The sequence below is a fragment of the Pelodiscus sinensis genome, chromosome 13, assembly GCF_052426305.1.
Source record: "Pelodiscus sinensis isolate ZL-2025 chromosome 13, ASM5242630v1, whole genome shotgun sequence".
Taxonomy (NCBI): Eukaryota; Metazoa; Chordata; order Testudines; family Trionychidae; genus Pelodiscus; species Pelodiscus sinensis.
The window spans coordinates 39,841,503-39,861,808 of NC_143064.1; the positions used below are offsets into that span (position 1 = coordinate 39,841,503).

The window sequence follows — 20,306 nt, forward strand, 5'->3', positions numbered from 1 at the left end:
TGAGAGAATGTGCTGAGAGGAAGAACTAACCTGACTATACAAAGCCTTCCCTATCTAATAGGGATGTGGGAAGCCAACGACTATCATTAAGAAAAATAAGCTCTGGGCACAGCTGTAGTTTGTCCCAGTGTTTTCTGTAAGGACTGCGATCAATTATAGCACAGCTCTGCTGGATTTTATTGATATGTCTTTGATGCTTGTAATGTATAACTGATTAGCGTTAACACTACTAGAATATAATCATCTTGATAAAAGACTGAATTATATTAAAGGTAAAAAAATTGAAGTCTTCTAGCCTTTGTGAGTCTAAGGATTCCCTAATCAAATCTTCAAAATCCTCAAATTACCATTTCTCAGTAAACTTATATATTTATTTTTTAGCAACATTTGGCTACTTTTTTGTCTTTGCCAGCTAACACAGTATTCAGGGATAAATACAATTAAAAAAAAAACTCCCTGACAGCTGGGTTCACTCTAAATTTCTGGGTACTAAATTTTTCCTGGCACTAGGATTGCTCAAACTCATTTATGTTTGCATTCAAATTATTTCACAGTGCCCCTGCTGGGCCAATTTTAGAAGACTTCTGCATTAAATGCTGTTTTTGTTTTTGGAACTGAAAGAAAGAAATCCGTTTGCTCATTAGAAGGATAAAGCCTGTATCTTGCAGAAGCCTGCATGAATATGAATGTGAGACACTGAAATCTCCCATGGAATAGCATGAAAATTCTGTTAGGTTTCCTTTAGAGAAGTATTAGCCTCTCTTTCATAACCTTCAACTGTTTCCTAAAAGTAGCAGGATGTCTCCTTTTAGGAGGTCCAAATTCTGTTTCTGTTCATATTTGCATCAGTGTAAATCAGGCAATGGTATGGCTGTAAAATGTGGCCCACAGTGGCCATACTCAAGAACCATTCCAGTTAAAGGAAACATACCGGTACATGTTTTCTGCATGTGGGTCTATTGATCAATCCATACATTTATGGGGTATGAGAGAGATAATAAGAATATCTTGTCTTAAAATAATCACTGTTAGTTTTAATAGCAGATAACTTATGATAATTATTTTGCACTATTCAGAAATAATTCATACCTAACAAAATTTCCATATATTAGCATACACATAGAGTATTTCAGAGATTTGTGCATATGTGTGTCTGTCTTTGAATCTGTTTGTTCAAGAACTCCTCCTAAACGGTAACCATTAGGACCACCACATTTGGTATGGAGTTTTTTCTTACCCTGACTTAAAGCAAAGTCAGGATTTGGTTGTGCCAGGAAAACTGGAAGTGCTGGAAATAACAAGAAAAGGGAGAGGCACAGAGAGGAGGGATGCGATACTGAGAGTGGCCACTGGGGGCAGCGATCCTGCAGAGAAGAGCTATACTACAGAATGGCCACTGGGGCAGCTGTACCACCAAGAAAGTGGCTATCAGGGCTGTGGCTCCACCATCTTGCCTGCCACAAGATCAGATAAGTAGCTCCCCTGCCCTTCTCCTCTTCCCTGTCAGGACCCACTGGCACCACCCAGAAGACCCCCTCCCAAGAGAGGCCGGAGCCAGGAACCATAGCCTCGCCCCAGACAGGCTGCAGGCCAGCAGGCTGTGTGGGTGGGGTGCTGCAGAGTGCTGGGGGTAGTGTGCCCCGCTCTCCCACAGACAGCCTGCAGACTGGTGCGGGGGCTTTGCAGAATTGGGAAGCATCTAGAGCCTGCCTCTCCTGCCACCCTGCAGGCTGCAGAGGGGACGGATGGAGGTTGGTCCCGGCTGGGGAGCCTTGCTCATCTCCCCCTGGCTAGAGGAAGTCTCCAGAGCCTGTTCCCACCCCACCCCGTATTCCCTGCCATCCCCTTCCCTGAGCTCCCCTCCCCCTCCCAGCTCCTTGGCCTCTTTCTATTCTAGCAAAAGACTGATAAACTGCAGCACCACCCTCTCCACCACAGTAAGCTCTCCCTCTCTCCAGCCTCCCAGCCCCCTGCCCTGCAACCCCACCCTCTGCCCTGAGCCTCCATCTCCTGCCCGGAGCCACCCCCCCCACCGAAACCTTTACCCTGACCCCCATCCCCTGCATCACTCCAACACCCTGCACCCCTGCCCTAAGCCCCCCAAGCTCTCTCATCCCCCTGCCTTACTCCTGCACCCCACCCCATGCCCTGAGCCCCCCATACACTGAATCCTGTGCCTTCAGCCCCCCATTCCCTACCCTCATTCCAGCACCCACCATCCCCTTCCCTGAGCCCCCCCCATCCTCCTAGCCCCTTGCCCTCTTTCTATTCTATCAAAAGACTGATAAACTGCAAATATTTTCTACCACCAAACTCTATCTGTTGTTTGAATCCCTTTCCTTCTTTTATTAACACAAACTTATTTTTTCTTCATTTTTGAAAAATAGAATCATTTAAAACATGTACATTTCCTTTTATTTTCCACATAAACTCAAAAACCAATTACTTCACTTAAAGACCGAGGAAAACTGGGTACATCTGCTAGTAGCTATATAATACAATACATTTGTTTTGTCACTAAGAATTTATTTTCATGTTCAGTTATCTGCAGTATAGCCGAGCGATGAAGTCATAAGTTATCCGAAGCAAGTGCCAATCAGGGCATCTTCTCAGAATATCTCACATGTTGTTTTGACAGACACGTCATGAGAGAAATGACAAGATTTCTTAATATTTTATTCGGGACTATTTTGTTTCACTTTGCCTGTAAATCAGAGTTGCCTTAGTACTACGATAAGCCCAATGCAAGCCTTGACAGAAGGATACACTTTAGAGCTTTTCAAAACAATATAAAATAGGTTGTCTGTAAATAAGGTTTTGAGTTTGGAATCTGATATTTCACAGGAGACTGCAGGGGGGTTTCTGCAAGCCAGGGCTGGCCCCCCAGAGACTAACCCCACTGGCTTCAGGTCGCGGGGGAGTAGAAAGGCTGCTGAAGGCTAGAGGAAGCCACAGAGAGCCTGCAGTTCATGCCCTGGAGCCTGCAGTCTGTGGGGCTATGTCTAAACTACATTCCTCTTCCAAAAGAGCAATGTGAATGAGCCTGATTGAAAATGCAAATGAAGCACGGATGTACAAATCTTGTGATTCATTTGCATAATCATGTCAGAGCGCTTTTTCGAAAAAGAAACCACAGTCTAGACGGGGTTCTTTAAAAAAACCCTTTTTCGAAGGAACCCGTACTCCTGAAAAAATGAGGTTTGCTCGGCTCATTTACATTCCTCTTTTGGAAGAGGAATATAGTTTAGACGTGCCCCCAGGGGCAGGGAGGAACGGGAGAGCGCTACAGGCCGGGGCTGATCCCAGGAACTAATACAATATGGGAAGGAGGTAAGAAGTCCTCGGTATGGGCAGTTGGTGAAAGTAGGACTGGGGAAGGCAAGTTCCCAGCCCCACATCCAGCCTTGCCCCTTCTGCTGAAGCACTGTCCATTCCCTGCCCCCCCATGGGGTGGCAGGGCAGCATGCTGCGCATGCACAAGTCCCCAACCACAGGGAGGGAAAGGGAGTGGGTGGGTGTTCACTCATCCTAATCTCTCCAGCCCCAGGGAACAGGAAGGGAGGAAGTTCTGAGGAGTAGCACCAGCCCCCCCCCCCCACCCTCCGCAGACCTGGGAGAACAAGAAAGAGAGGAGGGCCTCCGGAGTAGCACCAGCTCCCCCAGACCCAGGGGATAAGGGAAGGGAGGATGGTGTGCTGAGAACCGAGGGAGGGAGGGAGGAGAATGCATAGGTTGGCCCCAACCTCCCCAGGCCCAAGGCACTGGGACAGCCTCGGCCTCTCCAGTCCTGGAGCACCGTGAGAGGGAAGAGGGTACATCACAAATCCCAGCCTCTCCAGCCCTGGAGCACCATGAGAGGGAAGAGGGTGCGCTGCAAGTTCCACCCTCTTCAGCCCCAGACCACTGGGGTAGGGAGGAGGGTGCATCATGTGGCCCAGCCCTGGAGCTCCAGAGGAGGGAGGAGGGCATGTGGTGTTGCCCAGCCTCTCCAGCCATGAAGCACCAGGGGAGAGAGGAGGACACATGGCATGGCCCCAGGCCAGAACACCGGGAGGACAGGCATTGGAGGCAACAACACTCCACCCACAGAATGCCTAGAGAAGGGCTTTCTCAGGATGGAGTGTGGGTGGGGCCATGCCTGGTGCTTTGGCTACCAGACACCCATGGCCCTCATTGGAGAAAGAGCAGATTAAGAACTAGTTAGAAAAGCTGGACATATACAAATCCATGAGGCTTGATCCTGAGGGAATTAGCTAATGCGATTGCAGATCTGTTGGCCATTATCTTTGAAAACTCGTGGTGATTAGGGGAGGTCCTGGAAGATTGGAAAAAGGAAAATGTAGTGTCCATTTTTAAAAAAGTGAAGAAGGACAATTCAGGGAACTACAGACCAGTCAGCCTCACCTCAGTCCCTGGAAAAATCATGGAGGGGATCCTCAAGGAATCCATTTTTAAGCATTTGGAAGAGAGGAAAGTGATCAGGAATAGTCAACATGGAGTCACCAAGGGCAAGTCATTCCTGAACAATCTGACTGCATTCTATGACTAGGTAACTGGCTCTGTGGACATAAGGAAGGCGATGGAGATGATGTATATTGATTTTAGCAAAGCTTTTGATATGGTCTCCCATAGTATTCTGCCAGCCTGTTAAGGAAGGAAGTATGGATGGGATAAATGGACTGTAAGGTGGATAGAAATCTGGCTAGATTTCTGGGCTCAACAGCTCGATATCTGGTTAACATTTCGTGTCAAGTGGAGTGTCCCAGGGGTGGGTCCTAGAGCCAGTTTTGTTCAACATCTTTATTAATGGTCTGGATGAGGGGATGGATTGCACCCTCAGCAAGTTTGCGGATGACACTAAGTTAGGAGGAGAGGTAGATACAGAATGACCTAGACAAATTGGAGGTTTGGGCCAAAAGAAATGTGATGAAGTTCAACAAAGACAAGTGCAGAGTCCTGCACTTCAGACAAAGAATCCAAAGCATTGTTACAGGCTGGGGACAAACCGGCTAAGCAGCAGTTTGGCAGAAAAGGACCTAGGGATTACAGTAAGTGAGAAGCTTGATATGAGTCAACAGTGTGCCCTTGTAGACAAGAAGGCTAATGGCATATTAGGGTGCATTAGGAGGAGCATTTCCAGCAGATCTAGAGAAGTGATTATTCCCCTTTATTCAACACTGGTGAGGCCACATCTGAATTATTACACCCAGTTCTGGGGCTCCCAATACAGAAAGACGTGGAAGCATTGGAGAAGGTCCAGCAGAAGACAACAAAAATGATTAGGGGGCTGGAGCATGACTTACGAGGAGAGGATGAAAGATTTGGGCTTGTTTAGCTACAGAAGAGAAGAGCGAGGGGGGATTATGATAGCAGCCTTCAACTACCTGAAGGGAGGTTTGAAAGAGGATGGAGAAAGTCTGTACTCAGTAGTGGCAAGTGGCAGAACAAGGAGCAATGGTCTCAAGTTGCAGTGGGGGAGGTCTCGGTTGGATATTAGGAAAAACTATTTCACTAGGAGGGTAGTGAAGTACTGGAATTGGTCTCCTAGAGAGGTGGTGGAATCTCCATCCTAGAGGTTTTTAAGTCCTGGCTTGACAAAGCCCTCACTTGGATGATTTACTTAGCATTAGGCCTGCTTTGGGCTGGGGGCAGGATTTGATGACCTCCTGAATTCTCTTCCAACCCTGTGATTCTATGGGTATGGCTACACTGCCACCCTAGTTCAAACTAGGGTGGCTAATGTAGGTATTTGAACTTGCAAATGAAACCCGGGATTTAAATATCCCGGGCTTCATTTGCATGTTCCCGGGCGCCACCATTTTTAAATGCCCGTAGTTCGAACTACCTGCCCGTGGCTACAGGAGGAATAACAGTAGTTCAAATTAGGAGCTTTAATTCAAACTACCTAGTCCGTGCCGCGTGTAGCCGCGGGCAGGTAGTTTGAACTACGGGGCATTTTAAAATTGCGGTGCCTGGGAACATGCAAATGAAGCCCGGGATATTTAATTCCCGGGCTTCATTTGCAAGTTCGAATGCCTACATTAGCCACCCTAGTTCGAACATATCCTATGATACTATGGTTCTAATGGGATGGGAGGGGGGTTACCAACCCTCCAGGATTATCCTTGTGTCTCCAGAAACAAAGAGTAATCCTTAAATAAAGATTATGTCATATGATTAAATCACTATGAATTGTCCAACCCAAGTTGGCAACCCAAGATGGGAGAAAGGGAATCTTGTTCCTCTTCTGTGAGATAGTACACCCATGTCTCATCTGATATCAGTGAGACTTTGTGGTTTACATTTTCTACTGAGCCACGATAGAATGGCTCAGCTTGGTGACATTTTGCAGGAAAACAAGAAAAAAAATTCGAGAGGGTCATGTGTTAAAAATCAGCATGACAGGTGGAAACTTATTCAGAAGTTTGAATGCTTAGAAGTCCTGGAAGAGATAAATGAATGAGCACAATGCAGTTAAAAGGGTTATATGTCACTATTCCACCACCACATACAATGAGATGCCAATGCAAAGTGTTCATCATGGCCTTGTCTGATGAGTGCATATGGATGGGACCATGTCTCATTCAAAGGAATTTTTAAAAATAATACCCAGATCCAATATTTGTGCACACAACAGGATAATCTAGGTAGCAAGCTGATTAATTCTTTGTTCTAAATTAAGTTTTCTTTATTTCAATCATATTTCAAGAATGTGTGCAGTGCCATATCCAGCTCAGTAGGAGCCAAACTTTATTTGTTTCTGAATGCTGTTGTGACTCTTATTTCCTGAATCAAACTAACGCGCAGAAGTGAGTTGCACACTATCTACTCAGTAGCTCATGATACTTTTATTAGCACTCTCCTATTTACAAAATGATAAATAGTGCAATCTAGGTATACTGATTAGAAGCAAGAGAATATTTATTCTCCAGTGCTTTTCTTAATTTTCTTTAATTTATTAAAGTTATGGATGTAATGTTTTACCTACCTTTATCCCTGTAAGAGGGGCATAAACGTGTTGTTACTATACTAGTATAAGAATGATGGTATATTTGACAGCTCTGATTTGCAATTTACTCTCTTCATAGTTGAAAACATGTTTAAAACTTCATCCTTAATTAATTCATGTAGGGAAATCACAATTATTAGACCCTTACTGCATTAGTTTCTTCATATTTCTAGTAATTGTATGGGGTCGGGAGGGGGAAGAGAGCCAAAGTTCTTGAAGTTCACCGCAGAAAGCTGAGGGAGGTGGTATGTTAAGTATTCTGCACTTTCTTGATTAGTAATTGTAATGGTGGCAGGGGGTACCACCTTCAGCTTGTTTTAAGACTGCTAATGACTTTTAGGTTTTTGGCAGAATGAGGGCAGTTATAAAAAGGAAGACTGGCACTCTCTCATATTTTTGCATTACATTTTTTCATTTAAAAGTGGCTTGTAGTAGAGTTTTTGCTCTGTTGAGGAGCTGACTGTCCAAGTTCTTCAGATTGTTTTAAATGTTGCTCACTTTTTCTGAGATTACTAGCCTAGAAGAGAATAAGAAGATAAAATTGATGAAAGTCAAAGAATCTAGAGCTGCAGTATGCACTGGTGTGTTCATCTTGAGAAGGTCAGCATAAAGCATCACTTAAATCCCAGTTTACTTAGATTGTAGGCTCTTTGGAGCTGAGACTCTCTTGGTCCATGTCTGAGGCTCCTAGGTACTACCACAGATCGTACAATTCTGCAGCTGATCATTAGAATTCTGCAGTTGAATTTCAACACACATTAGTTCATGCACTCTCCTGCATCCAACAGTTTTGATAAGGAGCTTGAAATAACTTATACTTTGTTTAGTAATTATGAAAAGATAAAATATGGTTCACCACATGATTGCACTGAAGAACTGAAGGTCACACATTAGATGCTAGTCATTTAAGACAAAGATTATGAATTGCAAATTCATATGACAAGACTAATGGTATTTTATATTAGCAGTTGTAGGTTAGTCTAGGCCTTTTGTATTTGGAACAATCTTGACGAAAGTATTGTTTTGTGCTGGTGTCAAGTGAGTCTGTTGCAGAGGTGAAATGTGATGGCTATCCACAGAGAAAGGCATAGAGTGCTTTGTTATGACTGACTGATGGTCAAACACTAAAACTGGTTTTAGAGCAGATTTTTATCTGCATTCTTGGCAGTGTACAATGGGGGTCTCTACCAAGAACACCAAGGAATTAATAATTGTTTTGCTTTGTTATCTATTCTTATGCCAAATCCAGATTTTAAGCACTAATTTGCTGTGAGTTTATTTTCAATTGAAATATATGAATAGTAATGAAATAAAAGGACAATTGAATTCCAAATGCTGAATTTATCTAGATTTTATGTCTGACTTTTGAACTGATTTAAAATGGTATAAGGAAAATTAATATCAGTTCTTTTAACTTTGTTGAATCTCAAGCAAGTGAAAATCACTCCTGTGTCAGTTCTGTCTTCTTTATTTCTCACCAAAGTGCAGGCTAACGTCTGCAACAGTATGACTGAATGCATTAGGGATAGTTAATGCCATCATGATTGGCTTTGCTTTCACTGTTACAGGGCTTGCTGTCGAAAGAACGGCATGATATTCTTTGCAAACTTGTGAATATTTGGGAGCCTTTATGGGAATAGGTATGTTTCTAGCTGAGCTGTGATAGAAAGTTTAAAGAAGAGGAGGAAGATGATTACTCAACTGCAATGTGAACTTGAAATCTGAAATAATTTGAGGGATAGCCCAGGTAGCCTCTGAATGTGCTTTTAGGCTGGAATTAAAGTGCATCAGTGGTGATATAAAAATATGATAAAACTGAATTACCATTATTGTAGTCACAGGAATATTGAAAGGAATATCTGCTTCATGTATCTGCTTCATGTATCAGTATGATTTGTAATTTGCGTATCAGAGTGTTAAGTAGTACACAAAAACACAATGTATTTGTGCTATGTATTACAGGCCTTTGCTTGGTTCTTATACAGTGAAGCATCTCTGGTACAGAGTTTTTGTTGTTGTTTTTCCATCACAAAACAATCTCACCTTCACTAGTGGCTGAAACTTTGGCTGCCATTTTACAATCTTGTAAATGCATGGGGGAAGGTGATAAATCTCAGGACTCAATTTGACTAAATTCTCAACTGGCTAAAATTGATGTAATAAAGCTGTGACGTTTTACATCAGTACAAAATATAGCACAACATTCTTTCGGTGTCATTTTAAACAGACAGTTAAGTTTTTGAGCCTGTTTTGCTTTCATTATCTCAAGCAAGTCTAATTGTGGCAAAACCAGGAAAGTCAAGAATAAATTTTGATGAAAAAGGCAAACCATATATATATATATTTTTTTCTTTGCAATCCACCTCTCACATACATAGTAGCCTATTTTTATTTCTAATTGCAAATTGGAGGAAGGGGGGAAGCTAGTAAAGCCATAGTTGCATCTTTTTGTATTTCATCACCTTTACAATCAAATGGCCTGTTCTTCAACACCTGTGGGAGCAATCCTCTGTCAGGTTTTGACTCACAGACATGGGAATGTAAATAAAACACTGATTGTTCTTTGGAAGGGTGTATTCCATGGAAATAAATACAATCCCTACAATTTGAAAATGCCAGAGCATTACTTGGTAAATAAAATATAAACAAAGTTGTAAATATCCTTTATTACAACACAGCCCAGTCTTTAGAGGATTTTGAATGGCTGTTCCGCACAATTGAGGACAAATTAATCTCTCTCAATATCTCTCAGCTGAAATATTCCAGTGTTAACCAACAGTTTTCAGAGATCAAAGTGATTTAGTTAATAATTTATTTACATATAAAATTGGAAGTTTTCATTATACTATCTCTGGGGGTCTAGCCATGCTAAGATAATTGCCCCTCTAGAGAATTCGGAGTACTATAGTTAGTTTTCCTGGATCTACTTTCATACCCAGGAATGAGCTGCCTCTCGACCTTGCAGGGTCTCAGAACTACACCTTGTCTTGCTATGTGATCAGGCAGAGCTACATTTTAGTTATACCTGATTTCTGTTTTTCTTTTAACTAATTAATTACCAGTTTAGCCAAGGGTAGCCAATTATTTTATTGATGGAAGATAAGTAATTCTTAGTTAAGTTTCACTTCAACTGATCAAACTTAGTCTAAGTTTAAACTCTCTCACACGTCCTGTGAGGGTAGAATTTTATATCTATTATTTTCTCAATTCTGTACCTCTTTGTATTGATCCTTTTAAAAGGAAATAGTTAAAATGAGGAACCAAAGTATCTTTTAGCAAACTTTGCTGGAATCATATCTGCATTAGTTTGTTTTACTTTAAATTAATTGAGTGCAGTTGGTTACTGTGAATATCAGTCTGTGTTGCAGAGAATATCTGTTCTGTGATACTCTGCAGGTCTAGAAAGTAAACTGATTAATGAAAGTGAAATGGAGTGCAGACTTGATTCTATTGATATTTGAAGCCTGAAAATCAACACAAATGTAACAAAATATATCACACAGCAAATCTTTGGTCACGGATTCACAATGAGGACTATAGTAACTCTGAGGTGGTTTAATACAATTATTATCTATCAGGTTTATTCATTGAGAAGGCTTAAGAAGATTTTCCATCTGTACAGTTACGATGATTACTTATTTAAACTAGAATAACAGATTCTTATACTACTTGTAGACAACTCAAAAAAATCAGCTGTGTTTTAAGGCAAAGTACTTAGACAAAAAACTAACTGAAATTTTTGTGAAAAATTCATTTTGTATTGAAATTCAAAACTAGAAATTTCATGTTTTGAAAATTTTCAAGTAGCTGTTTATATGAATAGTCATAATTGGAATAATAATATGCTTAGGAACATGGGGCATGGGTCACTAGTGGGAGGATTCTCTGCATCTTGGGGTCTTTGAACCAACGTTTCAAGTACTTCAATATCTGAGATATAGGTGAGAGGATTATTCTAGCAGTGGGTGGGTGAGATTCTGTAGCCTGCACTGTGCAGGGGGTCAGACTAGATGATCAAAATGGTCCCTTCTGACCTTAAAGTCTATGAGTCTATGTGTAAGTATCTTGCAGAATTGGGATCAGTGTTTGTCAGCAAAAGGTATTTTCATTTATTTTATGTAATCCTGCATTAGGGAACTGCTTGGATCAGGCCTGGGGAAAATACCCTCCTAGGCTGGATCTGGCCCGCCAAGCCACCAGATCCAGCCTGTGGATTCCCTGTTTGCTCCCCTCATGCTTCTGAGAGAAGCTGTTGCCAGGTTTGTTCAAACAGCTGTGAGCCTTTGTGCACTGCCCCCGCCCCCAGCACAATCCCATTGGCCAGTTTCAGCCAATGGGAGCTGACTGTTGCCAATAGGTACCTTTGGAAGCAACCTCCCCTCTCCTCAGGCTCATAACTGTTCAAAAACCACGTGACCCCTGTAGCCAGTGCGCTGGCGAGGCAGGCAGGGAGACTGCTTGAGAAGGCTGCTGGCTGGGAGTCAATCAGGTAAGTCTCCCAGCCAGAGTCTGCCTCTGGTAGCCCAATCCTCTAGCCCCCTATCCCACATAACCCAAAGCCTCTGCCCTCCTCCTACCCTCGTATCTGCTCCCATATCCTTCACCCCAATCCTCTGCCCCATGTCACAACCTATACATTCTCCCCCCTGCATTCATACCCCCTCCCAGATCCTGTACCCTAATCCTCTACTGAAGATCACAACCCAAATTCCTGCATCCCCTCCTGTACCCCAGTCCCCTGCTCCAAGTCACAACCTCCTTCTGCCCTAGGTCACAGCCCAAACCTCTCCATCCTCTCCTGTACCCTAATCCCTTCTCCAGGTTACAATTCCCTCTTGCCCAAGGTCACAACCGAAGCCTCTTCACCCTAGCCTCCTAACTCAGGTCACAACTGCTTCCTTTACCCAAACTTCCTCCCAAACCCCACACCCTTTCCTGCACCCTTATTGCAAGCTCCCTTCTGTACCCAGCCTCCATCTCAGACACAGCACCTCCTCCATTAATACGGAAGAGTGTGGTCCAAACACACACATACCATTACACCTTATCATAAGGTTGGCCTCCATATTTTCAACATATAATAAACGATTAGTTGAAAAGGCATGTACATATACCATTTATGTCCGAAAAACAACTTTAAACTCATAATAACTGTAACCTATTAACTATGTTGCCTAAAATATTCTTTAGGGTTTCATAAAGCATGACTGAGACTTTCCTTTTGCTGCCAATGAAAGAAAATTTATTAAACTGTCAATTGCAGTATTGACCTCATATTAAATTATAAGTAACTGAAATATTCTAATTTAGTTGCAAATCTTCATGTATTGTATTATCATATTTTGTAAATTGGACACCATCACCATAAAAACAACTGACAACCATTTTCTCTGAGTTTGATGCCATATTATTATGGTTTTCATATAGGTTTTCAGAAGAGCTAAGCTTTGGCCTGTGCTCATTTTGAAGTCAATGGTTTTACCCTTTATGGCATTTTTTGTTTTAAGTTGTTATTTGCATATAGCTCCATAGCAGAGCATAGTGCATGAAAGTGAATGTCACTGATGAAAGCGAGAAATTAAGAACCTTTAGGAGAGTTTCTCTGTGCAAGTGTCCCTTTGCAGCTCTGTCACTACATCTCAATCCTGACCTGACATATACTTCTGTTCTAGTTTTGGTTCCCTGTGGAGCACAGACTGCTAATTGCCTGGCGCTTTTGTGATGTGAACAATTATCTCTATGGAACTAGATGGAGACTTCAAAACTCTTTTTCACTAGTAACTAAATCAAGGGATGAACTCAGCTCTCCTGAGAAGAAAGGTCACCATATTATGTCATTACTTATGACCAAGTTCAATAAAAGCTCCAATTGGATTTTTTGGCCCATAGCCCTTGGATGGCAGTTTTCCACCTGGTTTTCTGATGTTTTGTGCAGGCTCCCATAGCCTGAAAGGCTCCGAAAGTTCTTACTAAGGTTATCTCTTGTAAATTGCACCAACCTTCATCCTCACAATTATTTTATTTATCTCAGGATTCTTAAAAGTGCAAATTGTTCAAAACCCAGAGATTTGGACAACAGTGAAGTAGACAGGACAGAGAAGTCGACAGATCTCCACCAGGTTAGACCTACGTTTCACTGATAGGATAAAATGAGTGTAGTGTCATGTACTTTACCTGACCCTAATCAAGGATCTCTGCCCCACAGGAAAATGGAGAAAAAACAGATGAAAGAAACATTTGATGATGCCTCTCAGTTCTTGTCTTTTATGCAATATTAGTTCTTAAAGCATGTGATTCAAGTCACCACTTCCTTGTGTTTTGTAAATTATCCTGTTACTGTGTCTTTGTTCTTTACCGCACTGTGTATGTTACTATCAGATATACTGCTGATTAACAATATATTTTAAAAATAATATGCTTCTCTGGATCTTCTCGTAGACAGATTTTTTTTCATTTCCTCATCCCCATTGAGTCTCATAGGTATATGATAGAGATTCTTTTCCCCTACTGTTACCTTCACAAATTTCTCTCTCCCTTCCACACTGTAGGGACACACACCTTTACCCAGTTCCTAGGGCTCAAGGTGTGACCCTGTGAATGTACACACCCTCCCTTGCCCAATTTCTAGGGCTCAGGGTGTAACAACCCGGGGGTTGACAGGATCATTAGCTACTTGAAAGAGCCTCACACAGTAATGTTCTTATCTTCTATTTATTGACAATTCCCAAACAAGCAGAATGCACATGCTAAGCACACAGTGTCATGCTCACCAATCCTGATAAAGGCAGGCAGACTTCCCCTGTTGGCCAGGCAGTATCAGTAGCTCTGGTCTTAGGCTGTGTCTGAGATGAGTTCTTCGTTTCCAGTTCTTCTCCCTCCTCCTGGTCCTCTTCTAGCCTTTTCTTCCTTCTGTTACTCCTGATGATCTTCATCTTCTCCTTCTTGAACTCCAGTTTATATAATAAAACCTGAGTCTTGCTTAGCTATACCTTATCCAATTATTTTAGTATAATTTTACTAATCAATCTTAACAAAATTACCTAACCAATCATACCCCACCACCTTAATTGATTTACACCTACCAAAATTAATTACACAGCAGACAGAAACAGTTACAAACCAGTCAGAGACCACACAGCCAAACAATAGGAAAGTGTAGTGACAATGCTCACAGGATGAGGATTCCACAACATCCTCTATTGATAAGCAGTTTCTTGCCAGACAGAATAGCGTTACGCACAAATTTCTTTACCCATCTTGAGATCTATTTCTTTATCTCGTGACAATGGGGAAGCTATCAGTGCAATGTCCCTCCTCATAACCTGGTGTGACACTTTGTAATACAATTTAGAAGAAACTGTGAGTATGTGACTCCAGGCCTGTCAGTAATGGCTGCTACTCTTCAGTCTGGCTGCAGAAGGTGGCTTTGGTTCAGGCCTAGCACAGGCCTTCCAACATAGCTACAGAAAAGCCATGTTGTTACACTACCCCTATCAGATTCTGCTGATTTACATTTAAATGATCACATGAATTAAGATAATTTCCAACTGAAGCCAGATGAAATGTAGTAGCCACCAGATAGGCCTAAATGGAGGCGTATTGTTCTCACCCAGAAGGAAGAAAAGGAATGCTTCCTCCATTGATACATTTTTTAATGACCCACTGAAAGAGGAAAACTGAAGATCTTAAATGTGAATTGGAAATATGTGTTTTGAGAAATGACAAGGTATTTGAGCATGAACAACTTTAATTCTTATAGGAGTCTGATATACCAGGACCAGGGCTCACAGTGTTAATTGCTAAAAGTGGTCTGATTCCTATGCCTTAAACATCAGTTCAGTTTTACCTTAGATTTCAATGGGAACAGGATCAAAACCTGAGTGACATAGGCCTCCTGTTGATTTCAGTTGAACTTTATTTGGTTTCTTTCTCCATCTCTTTTCCCAGTGTTTTGTGAGCAGGATCCTGAGTATATGCAGATTTAGGCATTCTCTTCAGATTAGTTGTGCCCTGTCATGTATGTATGTGAAGTGCATTTCCATCCGTGATACTTCCAGAGCATAAACAGAGCTAAATTGGTGTTCAGAAAGTTACTTAGGAACACACCTGCCTGCTGAAGTTCAATATCATAACTATAGTAAAGAGAACCATTATGAAGAACTTACAGTAAATTTCATCGGATGTTTGTATTGCAGTAGCACGTGAAGGCCTCAGTCAGGTTTCGCCCATTGATACAAACACATACATTATAATCCCTACTCCAAAGCACTTATTTTAATCTATACTACACACTTTTTGTGGCAGCATGTAGAGTGTATATATACTGCACATGTCCTCCATACAGGAAAACAGTGGTGCACTGTTTGGGTAAATAAAGACAGCCAGAAATCTTTGGGTGGGTCCCCTACATGGCTAAGCCACAGACCAGTTTTATCACTGCCTGCTCACTCCCAGGGTCTTTTCTTGCCATTTTTAGCTGCTAGTCTTTTACTGCTGCCCCCACCTGACAGAGCACTGTCATGAATGGTTACATGTAACAGTGTGCACCCAGCCTGCTTTTCACTGCAGCCTGTAGCTACACCTACCCGATACACTTGCACCATGAATGGGCCGTGTAGATCTTAGTCTGAAAATCGATTCTACACATGGCATGATAGTGTTCTATCTTGATTGACTGATATTCAGATCTAATTTGCTGTGATTTTAAGTAAAATAATATTTTTGTGTTTTGAATTCTTTTTAATAGTGGCATCACCAGTGCAGGAAGATTTTTACCTTCATTTAAAAATCAAGAGCCATTGGGCCAAATTCTCTGTTGGTTTAACTCTATTGAATTAATTTAGAATTAGCTTGAGATAAGCTTGTAACAAGACAAAGAGTGGGACAAAGAGGGAGCAATAATAATATAATGATGCTGATCTGAAGCACAGAGAGAGATTAAGTCCCAGTTCCAGTTCCTTAACCACAAGACCACCCTTCTGTCCGCTACAGCACTAATTGGAATAAAAAGCATCAAAGGCCTGTTTTTCATAGAAAAGCAAGAAGTTATAAAACAAGCTATATGTGGGGATAAGATCTATTTAATAGATTTCAGTTTTCATGATTTTCACAGTAGAAGCCCACATGTTCTGGTTAAGAGCAGGACATACTTGTCACAGGTTCAGTTGCTGGGACCCCACTGGGATAATCACTTGATGTGCTAAAATACCACTGAGCCCCCCCTTCCTGCCCCACACAGAGCCAGCTCGTGTTCTTCACCTTATTTCTCAAAGTAAAGAGAGAGAGATTCACAACTGCTTGCCCCCAAGCTAACATTTATTTACACTGGGCTTATTAATAAATAAAAGTGGTTTTATTAAGTATATAATGTAAGATTTAAGAGTTCATAAGAGATAGCACGCAGAACAAAGTGGGATTACTAAACAAGCAAAGAAACAAAATACCAGAACATGCAAGCTAATCTTAATACACTAAAGAGACTAGTTATATGTAATATGTCAGCCTCAAAATAGATCTAAAAAGCTTCACTCACTGGAAAGCCTTCCGGTCTAGACTGAATACTTCCCCCAGTTCAGTCTTAGATGTTTCCAACAGCCATCTTGGGTGGGGTAGCCATTAAATAGCATTTGCATAAGGCGAGTAGGGTTACCAGGTGTACAGTATTGACCCAGACAGTCTGGTATTTTCACCTCCTGTCCTGGAAAAATATTCAGAAAGTACCGGACACCTAAAATGTCTGGTATTTTCTGATTTTTTTCCCTGCCAGGAGGTGAAAATACCAGACATCTGGTAACCCTACGACATACTCAGTAACCAGGCCCAGCCCCCGTGCCTCTCCCCAGCCCTCTCCCCCACTTACCTGGTTCCGCAGAGAAGCTGTCTTCTGGCTTGGATTAGGAAAACAAGATAGCTGCTGGCAAAAAGTTTCAAAAGCTTTTCTTAAAGGGGCCATGTTGTTTTATTTTAAATTTGTTTTGTTCAACAACTTTGGTCTTCTCCCCCTTTTTTTTTCTCAACAGAATTTTTTCCCCAGTGTTTTTTTTTTTTTTTTTTTTTTTTTTGCAGGGGGAGGGAGGTCGGTATTTTTATTTAAATCATCTGGCAACCCTAAAGGCGAGTGTCCATTGTTTCGGTTTGACCCACTCTCAGCTTCTCATGGAGTGTCCATGGTTTAAGATGTATTCCAGTATCAGGTAACATGGTCAAATGTCTCTGTAGGACCCCTCTCTCCATATTTCATGGGCTGACCCACACATCCACATTGTCTGTGTGCTATCGGGCCATTCTAGCCCTGAAATACCATTAAAGGCCTCACCTTAGCAGGGTTAGGGTTAGTTAGGATTGGTCCTGCTTTGGGTAGGAGGTGGGATTCGATGACCTCCTGAGGTCTCCTTCAATTCTGTGATTCTATGATTCCATGATTAGCATGACTACATTAATAACACAGGTTTATACTCCATATTCCTAACTTGATCTACAAAGATGATACATGCATACATTTTGGAAAATCATATTCAGTTCATTATAATTTTTCAATAATAAGTTACATGTGGTATTTTGCATCAAACATATTGCAGTTATATCCTATTCATATCCATAATCATATTTCATAAAACATATGGAATACTGCAAAACAATTCTGATGCTGAATCGAATATATTATGATTTATACATATTTGTACCTCTTTTGTTGCACAGCCATTTTTCCACCACACATGAACTAGAAAGCCTTCAAAGCTTTTTAAAACATTCATCACTGTTGCACTCTTCATCCCGCCTTGGTTTTTGTTTTCTTTTTGTGTCTTTTCATGTGTCTAAATCCATATCTATATAGTACATATTTGCTCTAGAGTCTAGACAGAATTCACTGAATTGAAACTGTGAATCATGGTAACATATCTCTGTAAAATATTCAAAATTTTAATCATTCATTTTAATTGGATTCAGAACAACATGCTAATCTGAGATATTAGATAACCTTTGCAATACATGTTGATATATAAATAGTGGCATTAGTGTCGCTGAAGATTTTTATCAGTGCTGCATGGTATCATGCACTCACCATTTCTCTGAACGATAAGAAGAGCAAATTGGCATCCCCAGCTTGCATAATTCTTTATTTTTTTTTTAACTTTCATGTCCTGTTTTCACAATAACTTAGTTGTTTCTCATTGACTTTGCTCATAACAAATGTGGAATTATGTATGAAAAGCTTTAGGAACAATGTCATGTACTTGCTAAATGTACAAGGAGCACATACCGAGTAAAAAAGCAAGGTGTGGAATATTGTGATTCATAGATTTCGGGTGTCCTCCTAATTACGACTGTGGCTTTTTATAGTTTGCTTATTATTAATTACTCCAAGACTTCCCTGGCATTTCCTGGGTCCAGAGGCAGTGGGGGCCACATGGCAGCCAGCACCTGCTCCTAATAACAGGCCGGAGTAGCAGTAGCCATCCTGCCTTGCTGCCGCATGATCATTCTTGGGTATAACTGTCCTCTGTGCTTTCTGCCCTCCTGTGGTCATGCATGATATCGCATCCTTCCCTTTCCATTTGATACAAAACAATCACATTCTGGGCATATCTCAGTATCCTGGCACAACCAGACACTGACATTGCTCTAAGTTATGATAAGAGGAAGCAGCATACCAAATTTGGTGGTCCTAGCTCTTAGGGTATGTCTACACTACAGCGTTAATTCAAAATATCTTATTTCGAAATAGTTAATTCGAAATAAGTTATTTAGAAATAATGCTTCTGCACACAAAATGCATTTTGAAATAGCCTTTTTCTATTTCGAAATACCGCGTCCACACTGAGTGGACACTGATTTGGATTTAAGGCCGGCCGGAACCAGGTCAGCAGTGTCTGTGTGTGGCTGTTGCCTGAGGTGATCTGAGGCCTGTGCTTAAAGGGACACCCTCCCTCCCCTAGGGCAACCCATTCTCAAGTTTCCCTGCTTGCTTGCCTGCCTCAGTGAGGGACAGCAAGGCTTTTGTGTCTTGGAGTCTCTGGTTGCCCTCACTCGGAACACCATAGCACTCTGCAACATGGAGCCAGAGCTGCCACTGGGCACTCCGGTGCATCTTGTGGACACGTTGCTACCAGCGTGGCTGCACTTGCTGCAGGCTGCCATCCGGGAGGTCTATCAGGGGGCTGTCAGTATCCAAGAGACCCTGCCAGAGTGTCTACCCTGAGAAGCACTCAGAGCCTCCCTGGTCTGCCCCACTTGTTCCTCATTCCTCCCTCACGTCCTTCCACGTACCCCTCCCTAGTCCCCCTTCCTGATGTCAAATAAAATACACGTATTTTCAAAAATATAAACTCTTTTTATTTAACAAAACTGGGGGGGGATGAAACTAAGGGGAAACTGGGGAAAGGAGGTGAGAGAGGGAAGGAGAGAAGGTGGGAGAAGGAAAGGGGAAAACTGGGAGGAGGTAGCTGGAAGGGGGAAGCAAGGGGAAGGGAAGCTCAGGGCTCAGGGGTGGGGGTCTTGCTGGGCCAACTGTCTTCCAGCACAGTGGGTGCGGGGGCCTCGGCATCCCCGGGGGATGGGGAGGAGAGTGTGGAGGTTGAGGTGGAGGGTTTGGAGGTTGAGGAGGGAGAGGCCGGGAGGAGGAGAAGGAGGAGGGGGAGAAGGAGTGGGAGGAGAAGTGGTAGCTGGGGAGGCAGCAGGCGCTAGAGCGCCACGAGGCTGCACACTCTGAACCAGGGTCTGCAGGTGTTCACAGATAGCACGACCTTGGGCAAGCAGCTGCTGCCGGAACTCCCAGTCGAACTGCACACAATGCTCCAAGGTGCCGTGCAGGGCTCGCAGAGCCCCCAGGTGCTGCTGTCGGTACCCCTGCAGTGTTCGGGTGGACCTGCTGAGCCCTCGGGTGCGAGAGCATGTCCCAGGTGGTGTGGTGCACCCTGCACACGCAGCTGGTGTGGCTGTGGAGAAACAAGATAATTGGTCAGTTCTCCCTAGGGACACAGTGGGTGAAGCCCAGCACCCCTCTGCGAGGTAAGGATGACCATGCACAGAGGCCATGGTTGGAATGTCCGCCTATCCCCGGGAGTGGGAGCTGCCCTGAGACTGCACCCATGCCACTGTGCTGTGTATAGTGTGGCCGAGTGGGGGGGAGATGTCCCCTGCCTCTGTGTAGAGGAGGCTTGTGAAGGGAGGGCATCCTGATGTGTCCCACCCTTGGGTCAGGAGCATGTCATGTCTCTTCACACATGCATGTGGCTATCGGGCTATGGCCCCTGTGTGGCAGGCAGCTGAAGCCACCTGTCCAGGGATGGCACTGTGT

At 42.7% G+C, this 20,306-nt stretch overlaps 2 protein-coding genes across 6 annotated transcripts in view; both read left to right on the top strand.

The window, feature by feature from the left end:
• The window catches only part of LOC112547838 (uncharacterized), a 110,725-nt gene extending 91,294 nt beyond the window's left edge, over positions 1-19,431 (top strand). The window contains exon 2 of the transcript XR_012906845.2: positions 13,041-19,431. The gene's annotated coding sequence lies outside the window, so the exon portion shown is untranslated. The remainder of the gene's footprint in view (positions 1-13,040) is intronic.
• The window catches only part of PCDH11X (protocadherin 11 X-linked), a 1,122,530-nt gene that overhangs the window by 370,197 nt on the left and 732,027 nt on the right, over positions 1-20,306 (top strand). The window lies entirely within an intron of this gene.